Source organism: Aethalodelphis obliquidens, unplaced genomic scaffold (genome assembly GCF_003676395.1).
Source record: "Aethalodelphis obliquidens isolate GAN/ISIS:26980383/991018 unplaced genomic scaffold, ASM367639v1 scaffold18, whole genome shotgun sequence".
NCBI lineage: Eukaryota > Metazoa > Chordata > Mammalia > Artiodactyla > Delphinidae > Aethalodelphis > Aethalodelphis obliquidens.
Genome location: NW_020837962.1, coordinates 13,795,509 through 13,813,599, shown reverse-complemented (window position 1 = coordinate 13,813,599; position 18,091 = coordinate 13,795,509). Strand labels below are relative to the sequence as shown.

Sequence of the window (18,091 nt, the reverse complement as noted above, 5' to 3'; positions counted from 1 at the left end):
AAATTTGAGTAGCTTGGTGAAAACTGATCTCCACTGCTGACACACAACTCAACAAAGTGCTCTTCTGCCTGTGAGCTGGCAATGTGCACAGTCTGTATATAGAAAGGCAAAGGTGCTTCCGAAGGTCTCAGTGTCAGAAGGTCTCAAGTCCCCTTTGCCTGTTGGCCAGTCATCTGGAGTGGCTACTTGATTAACTCCTGAGACACTGAACAAAGAGCATGTAGCTTCCATGGGAAGCACAAGCCTGTATTGTATTCAGCTGCCTAGGTCATTTGTTGGAAGCTATCATATTTTTAGAAGAACTAATTTTGGGTCTGGTTCTCTAGGAAATTTTACTCACAGTTTGCACCCTCTGTGGGAATTACAAATGAGCATCACCACCTTTGTAAAATCAAAGAGCAATTAATGGTCCTTATTTTCATTAACATTATATATAATTTCATACCTATATACACTCTTTAGAGACGTTTAAAAGTCAGATGATTTATTTCAGGCACTTAAAAGGTGCCTGTTCAGTTAGCTTAGTACTTAATAAAATCATGAGGAAGTGCAAAAGTTCTGCTTCTGAATAGTGATAGAGGTTTTCAAAGTGATAAAAAGCTCTTTCATGTCTTAGGGTCTTTCTTTTGTAAGAACTACACTTGTGGGACTGACAATGGTAGCTCTTTCACTTTCCAGTGTGTTTGGGAACCTGCAAAGCATGATCTCAAGGCTGGATCCGCTCTGCTTTACCAAGTACCACAGACCTGACTCTGGCCACGTGAGTCTAGATCCTATGTCACCTCCATGCATGACAATATTGGCTCTGATTCTAATTTTCTATTAACTCTCAAACGGCTACACATGTATTGAAATGAATCGAGACTTACTGGCAGCCCACTTGGCAACTGCATTTGCATCTGAGAACAATTGGGATGAGTTACCAGCCAAGTGGCTCTTGAAGATCTAACACAATCTTAAGTGTTTTCAATATGCTTAAAAAACAGTGAGGCTGGGAAAGGAGAAGATGGGAGAGAATGAGAGATGCACAAAACCCACAGTCTCAGCGCTCTTTCACAAGCCTCTAATTGGAGAACCTTAAGAACGAATCAGACGACAAAGCTGACCTTCCTCTTGCCAGGAAAGTGGCATGGAAGTGCCTGCCTGACTGGCCCGATGTGAAGCACATCTTTCCCCAGGTGCTTCTATAACAAGGGGACTGGAGGAGGGAAGGAGAGGAAGGAATTTTAGAGACCCAGAATTGAGTTGTTCAAATGACTGAAATATTTGGGTTCTTAGAAAGTATCTATCTAATTTTTTTTCTATGAGTGTTCTTCAAGAGGGTGTTTCCAACCTGATTTATTACCTTTCTCTTGAGAAAAGTGGATTTATGGAGCAAAACTAATTTTACACAGACACATTTACACATACAAACATGTTCACACATATTCCTTAAACATTTCTGGGACAATCAGCCTTTCAGTAGGAAGACAAAGGGCAACAGCAGAAATCATGACCTCCACCTGTGCTGTTCCAGAAGCCGTGGGCTCCTCCACCATCTGCTTTCAAGTCCAGGAGTCAGCAGACAGAATCATCCCTCCTGCATGGAGAATGCTTCATTAAGTCTCCCAGGTGACAGCAAACATGGCATTTTATAGCCAACACAACTCAACCGCTCCAGTAGCGTGAGCATGGAAAGAGACACTTTGCTTTCCACTGGGTGCACATCCAGTCTGCGGGCTAAAAAGACCCTAAGGACCTCATAGCCAGGAGCTTGTATCCCGGACATTTGAATGCATGAGGTCAGCTCACCCATCCTTTTTACAAACTAAGTGCACTTCCAAAAATAACTTTGCTTCAGATAAGACTAGTTCTCCTGACAAATAAGCTAAAGAAAACAGCATTCCTTTCCTTCAAATAGTTCCTAGGACAGTGTACCATTCATTACTTCTTTGTACGATTCTGGAAAGTTGCATAGTCTATTACTCTCCAAAACTGAGCGGACTTGACTCCCAAATCTATCTCTTCAGCTTAAGACCAACCTCCAAACTCATAGCAAAATAGAGATAGTAATATCTCATCATATAATTGAAAGAATTATACGAAGCTGCATATGTAAAGGACCTTTATAAATTGATCATCACTACTTAAACATAACGCATTTCAATCGGTATTATGACTTTGTAGTCCACACTACAAGCTCATGGTCTGTATTTGTGGAGAGTATAGAAGGAGAGTCCATATTTTTTTTTGCTTCAAAAAGGTGGCAAGACAAAGCTCACAAATATCCCAGCATGATTTCACACACTTAGTTTGAAAGATGCTGCAAACGTGGCCTGGGTGTTTCCCAGCCATAGGCATTTGCTTATTGTACTGTCAATTCCGTCCTCTTCAAATGTACCTCTATAAACTAACTTCTAAGAAGCCCAGTTTATATATCACTAGTCAAAGACTTGGCCCATTTTGAAAATTACATTTTTAAACCTTGGGCATACAAGGAAGAGTACTTCATATTTTTCTGAAAAAGACATAATCTGGGAAAATTTTTAAAATAAACTGAATTTGTGTGGATGATTGCTTCTCTAAAGATCAAGCATTCATTACCTATGAACACTGCAAGTAGTGCCTTTTCTCCATGCTGCCAGAATGTCAGTGATGAATACAGGGACACTGATTAAACGGAACTAGGATACAAAACAATATTCAACCACCCAATGACAATCAATTGAATTTGATATTATCTGATGGCAGAATACCAGATACAGAAGCCAAGAACTATCCAGGCTCCATCAACTGTAAAGCAGCCCCACGACAACTCAACACTCATATAATTGACTCAACTCTATAGACACTTTCTTAATCTAACCATTAGTCAAAATGGAATGAGCTAGGCTTCCTGCTTCCTTCATGCAACCTCTGGGTGTGAAGAATGGGAGGAAGAGAAAGGGGACTGGAGTAGAAAGAAGAGCTCAGAGGAGGACCTGGAAAAGGTCAGTCTCACATAGCTCTGCATTTCAGGATGTTGATGTAGCCAGAACCAAGCCTCCACAGTACTCATGCCTACTTTTTCGACCAGCCAGTCTTCACAGACATCAGGGAAATAAGTGATGTGACATCTCCAGGCCACAGTGCGATATCCTTTATAATTATCCTCTACGTGAGCTGCACTTCATCACCATAACAACCTGCACCCCATACTAAGCAGGAGATAATCGTGGAAAATGGAGACAATGAATCCTATTTCTGATTTGCCTTTGTACCCAATTAATGGATATTTATCATGGGGAGACTGTTTTATCTGGTGACCTCATGAGCTCTTTATATATCAATACATGGACCAAAAAATACTTTAAAGTTACCATCTGAATCCAGGTAATCAGGACTTCTTGACACCAGTGTGGTTCCTGGCATGATAGGCAAAGCTAGAGTGTCTATATCATTTAATGTGCAACCCAGGACCCTTTGATAGGAAAAGGGGATGCTATTAATACTTGCTACAGGGCAACAGGCATAAACCAAGGCTACCTTGAGCCAATGAGACACAGGTAAAATTCCTTCATGTGAACCTGACGACGTGTTCACCAGCTCGAGGTTGACAGTTGGCCAGGACAGCGTTTCACTTTGAAGCCTTAGAATCAGGGGAATAAAAATAACAGAAAATGACGTCAGACACTTCACCTGCTGTGGTCAGCCATGCCACGTCCTTCCATTTTTAGGAGAGACAACGCTTGGGGGGAAGACAAAAGAGGTGTGTGCCAGTTAGAAAGGAACTGCAGGGACTGGGAGGGAGACTGGGAGATGGGCTGAGAGTCTTGAAAATGAAAGGTTTTCCCATTCAGGTTTACGCCCATGCTGTAGAGTTGACTATGGCAGGATTTGACATAACCCATTATATTTTTCTGGGAAAATACAGAAGTATACACTTATGTTGAGTTAGAAATACTAGTTGAGTTAGAAATACGAATGCCTTCCGGACCTGGTAAAGAGGTAAAGTGAAGATTTCCACAGAAGGCTACCGTAAAGGAAAAAACACTCATGTGCGCCTCCTTTACTGCCCTCACAGAACACTTCACTTTTGACACTTCTGGTTACCAAAGGTGTGGGGGTTTTCGCCCATATGCAATCCTCTGTGACACCAAATGGATGTCCTACAACTCAGTTCTATTCTGAGACTAGCCAGAGTTATCATGAACCCCACAGCTCAAGGGCTGGATCTCATGATTTCCCCCACTTTAGACGCCAATCACAGTAGTAGGTCTCCAGGTGACCCACAACTTCTGTCCTACTTGGTTACAAGTCAGAGTTTCTCATATCTCCCTCCTTGGATTCAATCATTTGCTACAACAGCTCACAGAACTCAGGGAAACATGTTTACCAGTTAATTATATAACAAAGGATTCAATTAAGGATACAGATGAACAGACAGATGAAGAAGTACACGGGGCAGGGTCTAGAAAGGTCCTGAGAGCAGGAACTTCTGTCTCCATGGAGTTGGGGTGCGCCACCGTCTAGGTACATGGGAGTGTTCACCAACCTGGAAGCTCTCTGAACCCCGTACTTTTGAGATTTTTATGGAGGTTTCATCACATAGGCATGATTCAACATTAACTCAATTTCCAGCCCCTCTCCTCTCCCTGGAGGATAGAGGTGGGCTGAAAGTTCCAGGCTTCTAATCATGGTTTGGTTTTTCTAATGACTAGCCTTCATCCAAGAGCCCACCAAGAGTTGCCTCATTAGAACAAAAGACGATCTTATCACGCAGGAAATTCTAAGGGATTTAGGAGCTCTGTGTCCAGAACCAGGGTCAAAGACCACATATTTGAACAAAAGATGATCCTAGTATTCTTAACACTCAGGCAATCACAAGGGTTTAAACACACTGATTCAGAAGCTCAGCCAATGCCCTGCTACGGTGGTTATCTCTGCAGTCATCATGCTTGCCCAATCCTCTCTACCTGGGATTGCACAGGAGCAGTCCCACACCTTTACATTCTCCAGGTCCCCGCATTTTCCCTCCACTCCAAAAGCAGGGTTACTAATCCTACTGTAGAATGTGACCCTCCCCTATCCATATGCTGAAGGTTTCCAGATTTGCATAATGCAAAGGGAGAGAAACTCAAGACTCAATTCAGTCCTTCCATTTTATTGTTGAGTACCATAGAATTATGACATCACTGTTTATTAAAACTACAAAAGGACTTAGAGATCATTTTCTTCATTTACCCTCTCATTCCACAAATGGAAGAAGCCAAGCCACAGAGAGGTGACAACAAGCCAAAGGTCAAATGTGGAGGTTAGGGGTAAGTCAGGGATTAGGACCCAGGCTTCCTGACTGCCAACACAGAGTTCTTTCCACTATGACACCCTATTCTCCGGAGCATTATTTATATGCTTCCCAGGTGTTTTATTTAACAGGTAGGAAGATTGATTGAAACCTTGTTCAGTGTTTCTAGGCAGGTCCAAGAAGTAGCCATGTTGCTTTTTGCCACTTTCTTTTGACAATGCACAGTCCAAACCCGTAGGTGGCCACCAATCAACTTCTCTAAAACCCACAGATTGTTGTGTAAGACTTTGATCAGAAGACAATCATCTTTTTTTTTTTCTAATTTGAATCTTACAACACCTTTCCCTACTAAAAAGCCTCCTGCTATCAGCAAACACAAAATGTAGACATCAGTGCCTTAAAGCTTGGTAAGGTTAAGATTCTATTCATCATTTAGAGCTTCCTGCTAGTAGGAAATGTATTCAGGAGAGAGCAAAAACAGATGAAAAAGAATCTCAAAGGGAAAAGAAATAAATAGTGCAATTAATGTGATCTGAAACCAAAATAAGAAAATCTACTTTGAAGAAGCAACATCACCAGATACGGGAAATATTTCTTTGGCTGAAGGGAGAATGTTTTGCATCCAATTTCTCTGACAACGAAGTTTTCAAGTTGAAAAATGCCAAGGGGTAAGAGAGAAAGCTTGCTTCTCAGAACCTTATGTTAATGCATATTTTGGGGCATTTTTAGGAATCTGAAGGTAGACAAAGATTGGGATGAACAAATTTAGATGTTTTGTTTCACACAAAGAATAAAGTGATTAGAACTGAAATTAATTAGTATGGAGGTGGAGGAGGAGGTGTTTATCAAGCCACAGATGTTTCCTGATAAATTTGACTATAGTCTTCCTATTCGCTTTAGGAAAGTGATGGTCATGCTGGCAGCACAGAGGTGAAAAGCGAGAGAAGATCAAAGCTGGAATGCACTGGGATAAGACTGATTCAAAGAAGCAGTTCTGCCCCAGGCCTGCAGAACAGAAACCAAAAGTGTCATCAGAATAGTCCCTGTGTTTTCATTGCACTTGAGAAAAAAAAAATCCTTCTACAAGGAATCACAGCTACTGCCTCTCTAAATGAGTACATTCTAAGGAAGCCCTATACGCATACAAGCAAAGAGGATGCAAAAAATGTTGAATAAATATGCAGTGGATTTAACCAAACTATTCTGTTTCTCCCCCACCCCTTGGCAGCTTTCTTGGATGGTACCATTCAGATAACTGCCTCTCTTTTCCCCTGCATGTGCCTGTGTAGAAAATATTCATGGTTCCAAGGAAGCAGCTGGACTCAGGGCCGTAATATCTCACACAACCCTCAGCAACACACAGAGTCTAGAAAAGTGCGTTCTATTGGAAGTTTTTCCAAATGAACACAAATCTGTGAATGGGTTCAAGTTGTCATACGTGGCTCAGTTTTACAAGGAGGGACTTCTGCAACTTTGGATAGCCGCGCATTATCAGCAGGGATCAGGGAAGACCTGTTTTATGCTGTTTCATGTTGGAGCAGGTTGTTTTATCAAATGACCGTAGTATCATTGAGTGATCAAAGGATGGTTAAGTCACAAAGCCATGGAATATTCTAGTTACAGGATCCTCTACGGCTACAAGGTTTACAAAATATTTAAGGTAGAAAAACATTGCATAGCAGGTGCCTCTGAAGCTCGAGCTGGTTCCCCAGCATTGGTAAAATACTGGCTTTTGATTTCCTTTATCTGATGATACCCATGCAGGTTTTTACTTTTCATCTGCCCTTGAGAATGAATTTGAAATAGAAAAGTTTTGCAAGAAACTCATAATCAACACAAATACTATGTCATCCTTGGATGCCTCTTGAAATAATCTCAGTGCTCATTTCTGCCACTCATATTTTTTCCCTTCAAGGGTCAATTCATTTCTTCTCAAGAACACACCAGCCCCCGTGGACTCTCAACGCCTCCACCTTTACCCTTCAGGAATTGATTGTTCAAAGGGCTGCCTTGTGACATTTTCTGTGTTTTGTCTCGCAGAGCTATTCGACCTTCCCTATCTCCCTCTCATCTTCCGGGCTACATACTAAATCAAATTCTCTGTCCAAGAGCAGTAGCATTTTCCCCCATCTTTCAGCCACTTTTTGGACACATGCTTAGTGAACTTACATATTTTAAAAACATACCAACAGAAAGTTAAACATACAGGAAACTTGCAATACTTTCATAAGCTCTGTCCTACCCACAGCTAACAAATCCACAAGGAGAAAAACACACTAAATCGCCATGATTCACTGGGTTCGCACAGCAGGAAAACCTATTCATCCTCTATGATTGCTTCAAAGAACTTGCTGAAGATAGGTGTTATATTAATCTAAGAGATTCCTGGTATTGCAATGTGCCCTAATGTAATTCTTAGCTGTTAAGTACCTTTATTGATTCCAAAGAATTCATCGGAGAGACATGGAATAATAAGGTACATTAACACTTTGCACGATGCATAATCCTTCTCAGGAAGCTTTGATGCCCTAAAGGACCGGAGCTGAGAAAAATAATTTTCTCTCCAGTCTCCTGTGACTCTTCTCCAGGAAGGAAGGCAATTTCTCTCATCAAGGTTTGCATTTCACTGACTGTATTCCCAATACAATAATATTATCGTATTAATCTTCTGCTTGCAAAGGAATGTGCAATATTTACAAGTGTTTATTTTTGTTGTTGCTCTTTAAATAACGCATGTTGTTTCTTCACAAATCCTGGGATTAAAAGAAACTGCTTAGTTCTAACTACATTCGACAAAATAGGAAAATTGATAAGCCCTAAATAATACAATCCACACCAGTTTTCCTGGCACTGGATTTAACTTGTTGTGCTTTACCTAGAAATGTGGGCCATAGAAATCAGCATGTAGAGAAGAGGTTGAGAAGCTTGGAACTCTCTGGGGCACGATAGGGTTCCTGAACTGAGGACTGAAGAGGGAGCCCATCCGTTTAGTTACTCAGTCACGCAAGTTGTGTTTATTGGTTGTCTACCATCTGCCAGGCACACTGCCGTAGCCATAGAAGCCAACAACACAGGCCTGGTCCTTGCCTTCATGGAGTTTATACTCCAGTGGTGAACAAATCATCAGTCATAACTTTATGCCCACATATTTACTCATAGTGCCCCAGGGGAGGCTGAGGCACAGGCTGAGAGGGTGTGCCCTTAGTTCCACCTCCTCTCCCCAGGCCTCCCAACATGAACCTTAGGCACTTCGGTCTTTTAAGACATCATGGTGAAAACCACAGTGGAAGTCAGGCAGGAATAAGCTTAGAAAGAACGCTTTGGCTCTAACATCTATGGGGCTTAGAGAAACACTGAGTCCTCAATACTAGATTTTTTGCCCTGGCTCTGACATCTTGGATAATTCAGTCCTGCCTTGGGAACTTGGATTTTGTCTTCTGTATAATCAGGATGTCAGGATGGGTGGTGAGTGAAGTTCCTTCCAGAGCCTTAAGATTCTCTGTCTCAAAGCACAATTTTTATATCTTCTATTTTCTGCTTGCATCCACCCTCCAAGCAAGGATCTTTCAGATCCTTCCATGTCTTTCTTGCCTTCTTACCTTTTCACGGGTCGTTCTTTCTGCCTGGAATGATGTCCTCTGCCTGAATAACTCTAATCCATTCTCCAAGTCTCCCCTTAAGGGTCACTCTTCTGATCGCTTCACTCTAATTGGTGTCATCCTATTGCACGCCACCACGGCTGCCCTCACAACCACTGCCTTCTCTAATACCATTGTTTTACACTCATCTATGCGTACATTTGTCTAATGACTATCTCTGCAACAGGGCTGCAAGTTCCATGAATGCAAAGACCATGACCGTAGAGCTTATCGCTGCTTTTCCAGAACTTAGTACACAGCCAGTGCTCAATACATACTTGGCAACGGAATGGATGCTTGAATTTAAAGGACTAATCTTTTCATGTTAGCTCATTTTTAGATTATGTTCTAAACCTAACATTCCATTTTCCCATAGATTTCCATTCTAAGCTGAAATGCTTTGTTTCCAAAAACTCCAGAAAATCCATTCCTCTTTTTTTTTTTTTTTCCATTTGGTTGACAGTGTTCAGCTGTTGTTTGGAGCAGTATTTTTCACAGTGTCTGTCTCCCGACCTTGACAAATTAGCAGTCGCTTAGGAAGCGCTTCTCTATGCTTTTGCCCAAGGACTTTATAAAAGGTTAAAATAAACCTTTTTAAAAGATGAGCTTTTATTGGCAATTTATTTCTCTAATTGATGGAATTAAAATAAAGTGGCAAATTAGCCAAGTTTGATCTCAGGTACAGGGATTGGACGTGAGTAATCCCTGTAATGCAGTCCTAATTGCCATCTGCATGACTCTGGGAGAGGAATATCCCATTATTGATTTAGCCTTTGACGCTAATCTTAGAACCAGAACCAACCAATAGTTCTTCAAATTGCTACTCTCAGGTGCCATCTGCTGCTTCTGTAAATTTAGACCATGAGGCCCAGGAAGCTGCCCGTGGTGTACCCAAAGCCTGATGAGGGGACACCTTAGCTGCCTGAGGAGACCGGGAATGGGGAGGAACTCTGGGTTCTGAAACACTGGGGAAACTACAGATCGTCAGAACAGCAAGAGCAACAGGCCGTGTCTTAGAAGAAGATCCACACTAGCAAATCTGTGAGGTCAGCAAGCTTGACAGTAGGAACAGCAGTAGATCAAATTGGGGGTAGGCTTGTATTGCCCTCGGTGTACCCCCGTAAGGCTGCCCTCCTGGGGTCTGTTTCTCACTCCTTATCAAAATTGCTCTCCTTGGTGCTAATTCCTGTTCTTAATTACCCTGATAAGGGAGGCAGCTTGCTGTGGTGCAGGGGCAGGGAATTTGCTATCACAGGGACCGGAATTTAAATCTCAGCTGACAAGCATAGGATCTTTAGCAATATCTAATTATCTTTCAGCTGAACTACCGTTTCCTCTTATAAAACCTGGGGATAACAAGAGCTCCTTCATCAAGTTTTATGTAGTGCAGACAAGGATCAATAAAATATTACTTTCCTGTCCTTTGTAACTATTAAAGTCAGCATTTGTTAACTCTCAAGTAACAAGAGCTTTATCAGAAATAATGTCTCAGTCTGAAGAAGTCACTGTGTGTTGGCAAAATGTCAGATACTAGAATGTGTGTGTGTGTTGAGGACTGGGTACCTTCGGCCCAACGTGGATTGAACCATTAGTCTCTGCTCTTCATTCCTCTGAAGCTGACTTTTTTTTTTTAACATCTTTATCGGAGTATAATTGCTTTACAATGGTGTGTTAGTTTCTGCTTTATAACAAAGTGAATCAGTTATACATATACATATGTCCCCATATCTCTTCCCTCTTGCATCTCCCTCCCTCCCACCCTCCCTATCCCACCCCTCTAATGAAGCTGACTTTTTTATCTTGTCATGCCTCATGGACCCAGTAACTAGGCTCTTGGCTTTTTTCTTAAAACTGAGCACCCTCAACCTCCACACCTACAACGCCATCTGATTATCCCTATTCTTGGCTCCCCCTGGCCAGGGACTATGTCTAGATTCCTGGTGCCCATGCTCACCTGCTTGGTCAGCCTTGATTATTTGCATACAGAGCCCCCCCCTACTGAGATATGCCCAGTTCTTGAATTCCTGTCATTGATGATCTGTTCTCCTTCAACACTGACTTGAGGACAGGTTGTGACATATGGCCAGTTGTCCTTTTTTGCAAACCTCTGATGGTGTGAGACCATGTGATCAGCACAAACTTTTAGTAGGTAAACCACTATGGGCACTGCATTTGTAACCAACTGTGTTTCCAGTAGTCTTATCTGCACAGAGGACCTATTGCTGTTTTTCTGCTATAAAGACGGGTGAAAGCATTGTAATTAATTCTTAAACCACTGAGAAGAGAACTAGAATGGGAAAAAGTACCCAGGATTTCTTATAAAGTGGATTAATCCAAAGCTGACCTCTTTGTCAAGGAGATCACTTAGCACCAATTGCAAAATTTCCCAACACCCAAGCGATCGTTTGATGGAGTTCACCACACTCCAGTCAGCACTGCTCAAGCTGCTAATTATTTATTTTGGATTAAAACCTTGGTCATGAGAAGAAACTTGGAGAGGTCTCATGCAAAGCCATGCTAGGATTACAGTCAGAAAGCAACGAACAATTTCTAGGAGGTTCCTTCTTCTTTGGGAGAAGAAAAAGTATAGGATACAGTTCCTGCCATGAAGATGAAGCTTCTACGATGAAACCAGCAGGGATGAGATAAACTGAGAAAAATACTGTCATGAAATAATGATACAACAAACACATCACTCAGCTTTAACCAATATCAGGTTAATTTCAGATTCTCCTCTTTTTAAAGAAATAAAATACTACAGATACAGGTGAAGCCCTCACCCATTAAATTTCCCTCTCACCCAGAGGTAAACATGAGTCTGATTTTGGTGAGCATTATTCTCAGTCATAATTTTATACTTTTACTATGTGCATAGGCATCCAGTAGAAAACATTTAGTCTTGTTTTCTTTGTTTTAAAAATTTACATTCCATCACACTCTGTGTATTTCTTCACAACCTGCTCTTTTGACTCAACATTGTTTTTAGATTCACACGTATTGATACATATAGACCTAGCTCCTTCATTTTAAATGCTGTATATTATCCCATTTAAATACTGTAATATATATGTTTTTGTATCCATTTCTTCTGATTGACAGTTAAGCTACTTGATTTTTGTTTTTCCTTTATAACTAGTTCTGCAATGATATTCTAGAACTTATCTCAGTATTATGCTTGAGAGTTTTTCTAAGTTATACGCCTAGAAGTAACTGCAATTTCAACGTCCTATCTATGATATGGTATATTTTCCTCTTATTTAGCTTATTTTATATGTATTTCACTAAAGACTTACATTTTTCTCCACAATGGTTTTGTACTTATTTTCATAGATAAATATTTCTTGCCTCTTAGAATTCATATTGCTTTTGATGATGGATTTCTTATTATTATTATATTTCTAATTTGTTTCTGATTATTGATCTTGTATCCAGAAATCTTGTTGAATTTGTAGTAATAAATAGCATACATATATTGGGCTTTTTTCCAATGTAGATAATCATATCATCAGAAAATACTGACTGTTTCGTCTCTTCCTGCTGTATATGATTTCATTTACTTGCAGAATTGGCTACCAGTAATACAGATAGAAACAACTACAGTGATTATCTTTGTTTTATTCCTGAACTAAAGGGAATGGTTCTAATACTTCACCAGTCGGAATAGTTTTTGGTGGCATGTTTTTAGGTAAAGTAACTTCCCTTTTATTTCTGTTTTTGTTTTGTTTTGTTCTATTAATTTCTATCATGAGGATTTTATCAAAAGCTTTTTGCATCTATTAAGGTGACCATATGGCTTTTCTCCTTTAATTAATACAATAAAATCATTGAAATGTTTTCAGATTTTATGCTATCTTTTTATTACTTGGGCCAATATTATTATTTTTTATATCTTACTGGCTAAAAGTATGAACATATTTTCTGCTAGAGTCAAAGGCAAGAGCCCTCTGTGAAACTGAGACCAATTTATACAGTAATATCATATGTTCATCCATCTGACCCCTGGGTTCCTGTTCTTTTCATTCAAAATAAAGCAGGGATCCTCCGTCTACACGGTAACCATCCACATGGATGCAGTAAACCTCCTCCCACTGTTTTCATATTTACCCTTGGAGCTGTGGTCAGCCATTGTCTACACAACTAGGGAATGAGGGAATGTATGACCCTGTTCTGTTGGCTGCCTGGATCTTTTCCTTAGGGAGTCATGGCCATGCGTGACCTGTAATGTGTTGGGAATTATGTCGATGATGTTGGATCTCGGTGACATCATTCCCACAAGAATGAACCCCACCTGAGAGGACTGAGGAGACAGCATCTCTGCAGACACCCTGGGAGGCTCTCAGTTCACCCTAGAACTTAGGAGTTTTTTATATCTATAATGCCTGCTCTTGGAAGCCCTGTGCCCAGGGTCACTACTAACTCTAGTCTCTCGAGATTCTCTTTCAAAGATCCCCTCATGTTTAACCCTCTCTCTCCTGCATACAGAACACTAGGTATTTCCCACTTATTCCATCCCTGTGTTGACTTACCGGTAGGTTTAGTCCAGGGTTACTCAAACAGGTGGGTCCAGTGTCTGTGGTGTATGAAGGGTTCTCTGGCAGCTGTGATGCTGACAGAGGGTTGAGAACCACTCAGAAATACTCTAATGTTAAGAGTGGTTACATATGAATTATATGGTCTTTGCCTCTTTCTTTTATACATACATTTCTGAATTATTTCCAAGTAACTTTTCTTTTAAAGAGAAAAATAGAGCGAATTTCATAATCTAAAGGAAGATTTGAATTTGTACAACTTGTCCAGTTTTCCTAGAATAGGCCAGAGGTGCCTGACACACAAAATCCACACCATCCCTGTACTGGTCCCAGTCACTGCATCACCCGGAAGCTTGTTAGAAATGCAGCCTCTCGGGCTCCACCCCAGACCTGCAGATCAGAGTCTACATTTTAACAAGGTCCCCAAGGGATTTGTGTGCACATGAAAGTTTGAGAAGTGCTGATCTATCGAACCAAGAATATCCTGGGCTTTAAGTATCTCCTAAGATAAGAAAGTTCCCAAGATGAATATCAGTAGGCCGTCTCTCACAAGCTCCAAGAAGACTAACTTATGAACATTAAATCAAAATTTCAAGTTAAGTGTTCCTAAGTGTTCCTCTTTGAAGCCACAGCAGTAAACTGTGTTTTAGTCTCATTTGTCCAGAATGCCATATATGCCATAAATACAAGGAACCTTCTGCAATATGAACATAATTCCTTTAGCAATCATTCCAAAGGTAAATGAGGCTCTGCTTACGCTTCTCCTGCTGCATGAAGTATTTCTGTAACTCATTTAGAACATGTATCAGTATGACCTAATCCAACTTTTAATTTTGTTTCTACTCAAATATTTGGACTCAAATATGCTCCTTGTTGAAACATGCATTAATTTCTCCTTGCTCTGCTTTCCAGGGGAATGGAGAAGAGCTTATCAGGGCCCTAGAATAACAAATTATCTTTCTAAAAATCAGAACCCATAATAAACACAAGATGGTTCAGATTCAGAGGCTATTTATCAAAGCCCCTGAATGATTTTGAAACACATAATTTCCAAGCTTCTGGGGGAAGAATTTTAAATGTTCCTGCAATGTTCTCAATGTGTCAGCTTTTGACACGAAATAACTTCACTAGGGTCCTCTGGTGGGTGTCTTCATAAACACCATTTCCCATCTACTCAGAAGATGAAATACATGAAAAGGGCTTTATTGGGCGTGCTTTTCTTTATCCTCTGACAGTCAGACAATCACAGAAGGCAAAGAAGTCGAAAGAAAGCAAAAAACCTATACACTCAAAAACCAGCAGACAAATGAGGTTCCCATCCCAACAGCACCTGCTTTCCGAGCTCCTGAAGCGTGTACCTCGGACGGAGGTGATGGTTACATGCAGTGCCTGATGGCGGCCACTTGGCATGACATTTCCTACGGGCTGAGAATCAGTGCTGTTGAGCGGATTTAACTCATCTGCTGAAACGGTGGTAGCGAGGTAACTCATCTCTTAACACACGGCACACAGCTACCTGTGGCCACGTAAGAGAGCTTGGTACTTACCCCAGTTTTGAGGTCCCACTCCAGTTGGGTGAGTGTCCCCAGGAGGAGAAAAAGAATATTTGAAATGGCAACAAACCAACACTTGCCCACCGTTTGTGGTACTGAGTTAACAAAAGAGCAAGGTCAGGTCATCAGAGACATTTGCCTTTGATGTGGACAATAATCTTCCTTGAGATTTCCTATGTTGCGCACTTTAGATGATTCCTGAAAATGGGGAAAAAATCTTCAGTACATGAATCGCAGTATGTGAATGAACTGGTTTATGAGCATGACTATTACTTTTCCATAATATAAAGGGCCATATTTGAAAAGAAAATGTTGTTTTAAGCTTTCCCTTGGTGTTCAGAGTCCATTCAATATTCCCAATTTATGTCTTCAAACCAGCCGACAGCTTCTAGAAAATCCCAGGTCAGTCAACGTGCATTTCTAGAGTATGCTTTTAAGTAGGAGAGCTGCTAAGGTTTAAAAAGAAAAAAACGTGACAGACATCTACAAGTTGTTTCTTCTGGAACCGGATCTTAGGATCAAGGCTGTCTGTGTGGGAGCTCTGAACCGACCTTGAGCCTTTCTTTCTAGCAGAACCAGTGCTGCTGCCCAAGGGTGGGCAGAGAAACTTCCCCGTAGGATTTTTAGTGGGGTCACAAGCTACCGGGCCAGGATGTCAAAGCCCTGAATACTCTTTGTATAACTTTGCACAGAGGTGCTGTTCAGAAAGCCTGCAATCAAGTGGATACTTTTTGCCCTATTAGCACAAATTAGTTCTATTGATCGGTTTATCGGATAGCACCAAGCACAGAGCTGGTTTCCAAAAGGATAACACCTACATGGTGGCTGGGTGATTTAATTACAGAGATCACATAAGGGATACACAAAGGTACCATAGGCAAGGCAGTGGAACTGGACAGGACAGAGCAGGTGCCACGCAGAGGGTGATAGAGCACATGGATCTTAATATCTACTGGCTCTTCAGTTACGTCCTTAGCTGGCAACTTATTAGCTCTGTAGCCTTACGCTCACTTCTTAACCTCTCTGAGCCTCTATTTCCTCATTCACTAAATGAGTGATAATGTTAGTCCCCATCTCCAGAAGCTGAGTGAGCACTAAAGAGTTAACCGCTCCCATCTATGTAAATGGCACAAGCCAGCACCTCGGAGTCTTTCTGGACATTCCCCCTCCCCTCTCCTCACATCCACCAACTCATCAAGTCCTGCGCATTTTCCTTTTTTGAGATCTCCCCATTCCACTCATACCTCCCCATTTCTTCTCCTGCCACACCTCACAGGCTACTTGTACCTTGCTGGTAAGTTGCCGGGGTCGTCTCTTCATTGGTCTCCCAAATTGTGGCTGATCTACTCCAACCATTCAGAACTCTGGAACTAGAGCAATCTGCTCAAATGCAGTCAGACTCTTCCCCCTCTACCCCTTGGCTGTAGCTTCAACTTGGCCGTGGCTTCCACTGCATTTACCCTTCATGTGTCCTTCACAGTCTCCAAGCTTCCTCTCTACCACTCAGCACACACCCACCTTGTTCACTATTTTCCAGCCACACCTGGTCTGCTCTCAGTTTCTCCAATTTTCCATGTTCTATCTTCCCTCAGGGGCTGTGCATGTGCTATTGTCTCTACTTGAAGTGTTCTGATCCTACTTCTCTCCTCGTTTTCTCCTGCTCATTCTCCAAGCCTCAGCTTACCTGTCCTTTTCCTGTGCACCTTCCTCTAAACCCCCAGGCTAATTCATCGGATCTCCAGGAAGTGCAGTTCATCCATCAGAACCCTCACCCGAGCGCAGACATGTATTTATATCACTGTTCAGCTCATGCCTGTTCCCACACTAGTCCACCCTCCCGTAAGGGTAGCGGCAGTGCTTGTTTTGCACACGACGTTATTCACAGACTCTATCACAGCTCCTGGCTGTGGGGAGTATTTGATGAATTTGGCTGAATAGTTGAATAACTAAATAACCGATCAGTGGATAGAGCTGAGTACAACGCCTGGCACATTGGAAGAAACCTTCTCTGCCTGTGACGGATTATTATTATGGTTGTTGGTTGGGGTGAAAAAAAAAGATGGTGAACAGAGACAGAAGATGGGAACTTCAGTTCAGCCCGCACATTGTAGCAGAGCTGCCAGAGCCCCGCCCTTATCCTCGGGGTCCTCATCTCTACACGCAAGACTCTCTGCCTGAGCAGTTTCTTGTTTGTATGTTTTGTTTCTGGCTGCAGGAACCTTTTCTACAATCATTGAGGAAAAGCCAGAGGTGCCGGAGAGCTAACACCCCTGGAAGCAGCCTTCAGCAACCGATGACCAGAGGTTTGCAGGGCGGTGCTGCAGCGTCCTCTGCCCTAGGTTGGTAACACTCATGTTCCACACTGCTTCTCGGCCTTCCCCAGTGGGGCTAAGCTCTCCTTGCCCACCTCGTTGAACACTCCATCCTTTTTGCTTCCTCCCCTTCCCTATAGCACTTCCTTACTTCCCTACTGGTGCTTCCTGGGATCATCCCACAAGTGAACCACTTGCACTTGACTTTGTCTGGACTCATACTCTGAGGAGGCCGTATGATGCCCACAGTTTCACGGTGAGGAAGACAAACTTGAAATCCATCGTGACTGGGTTAACAATATCTACACTTACTCTTAGCACGTTTCACCTTGTAGGGCACGACTGAGGTCCTGGAAGAGGCCCTGTAATCCTTGTTTGGGCTTCAGACCCAGATCTGAGGGGCAACATGTGCCTTCTGAAGATGCTCTTGCAAGAGGAGCTACAGAGTCTGGCTCCAATTCCCCAAATGCCAGGTGCAGCCCCCCGACAAAGCTGAAACCCTGGTTTTGAGCGGTGTAGAGTCAGTGACAACAGACTATAAAATCTAGGAAGATAGAAGGGAGTTTGCAGAACTGTCCAGCTCAGTTCCAATCTATCTCAAAGTTCCTTACCTTCATTCCACTCCCAACACATCATGTGAAAAACAGGCATTTACCGTGATTTGGTGATTCTCAGGTGAATGACTTGTCGGCATGCACACAGACCCTGGTGGAAAGAAAGGGTGGAGCCTGTTGGTTATTGGGGAGAGGATGGGACATGGACACTTGACAAACTCTGTACCCCTTTCTGTTGCCTT

At 42.0% G+C, this 18,091-nt stretch overlaps 1 long non-coding RNA gene across 1 annotated transcript; it reads right to left on the bottom strand.

Annotated features, from left to right (window-relative positions):
• Nucleotides 1–1,332: 1,332 nt before the first annotated feature.
• On the bottom strand, nucleotides 1,333–15,010 carry LOC113626436 (uncharacterized). Its single transcript, XR_003435146.1, has 3 exons — nucleotides 14,978–15,010; nucleotides 3,505–3,607; nucleotides 1,333–1,579 (listed from the first exon to the last, which is right to left on the bottom strand). It is a non-coding gene; the product is annotated as an uncharacterized LOC113626436 (long non-coding RNA).
• Between the last annotated feature and the right edge of the window lie 3,081 nt (nucleotides 15,011–18,091).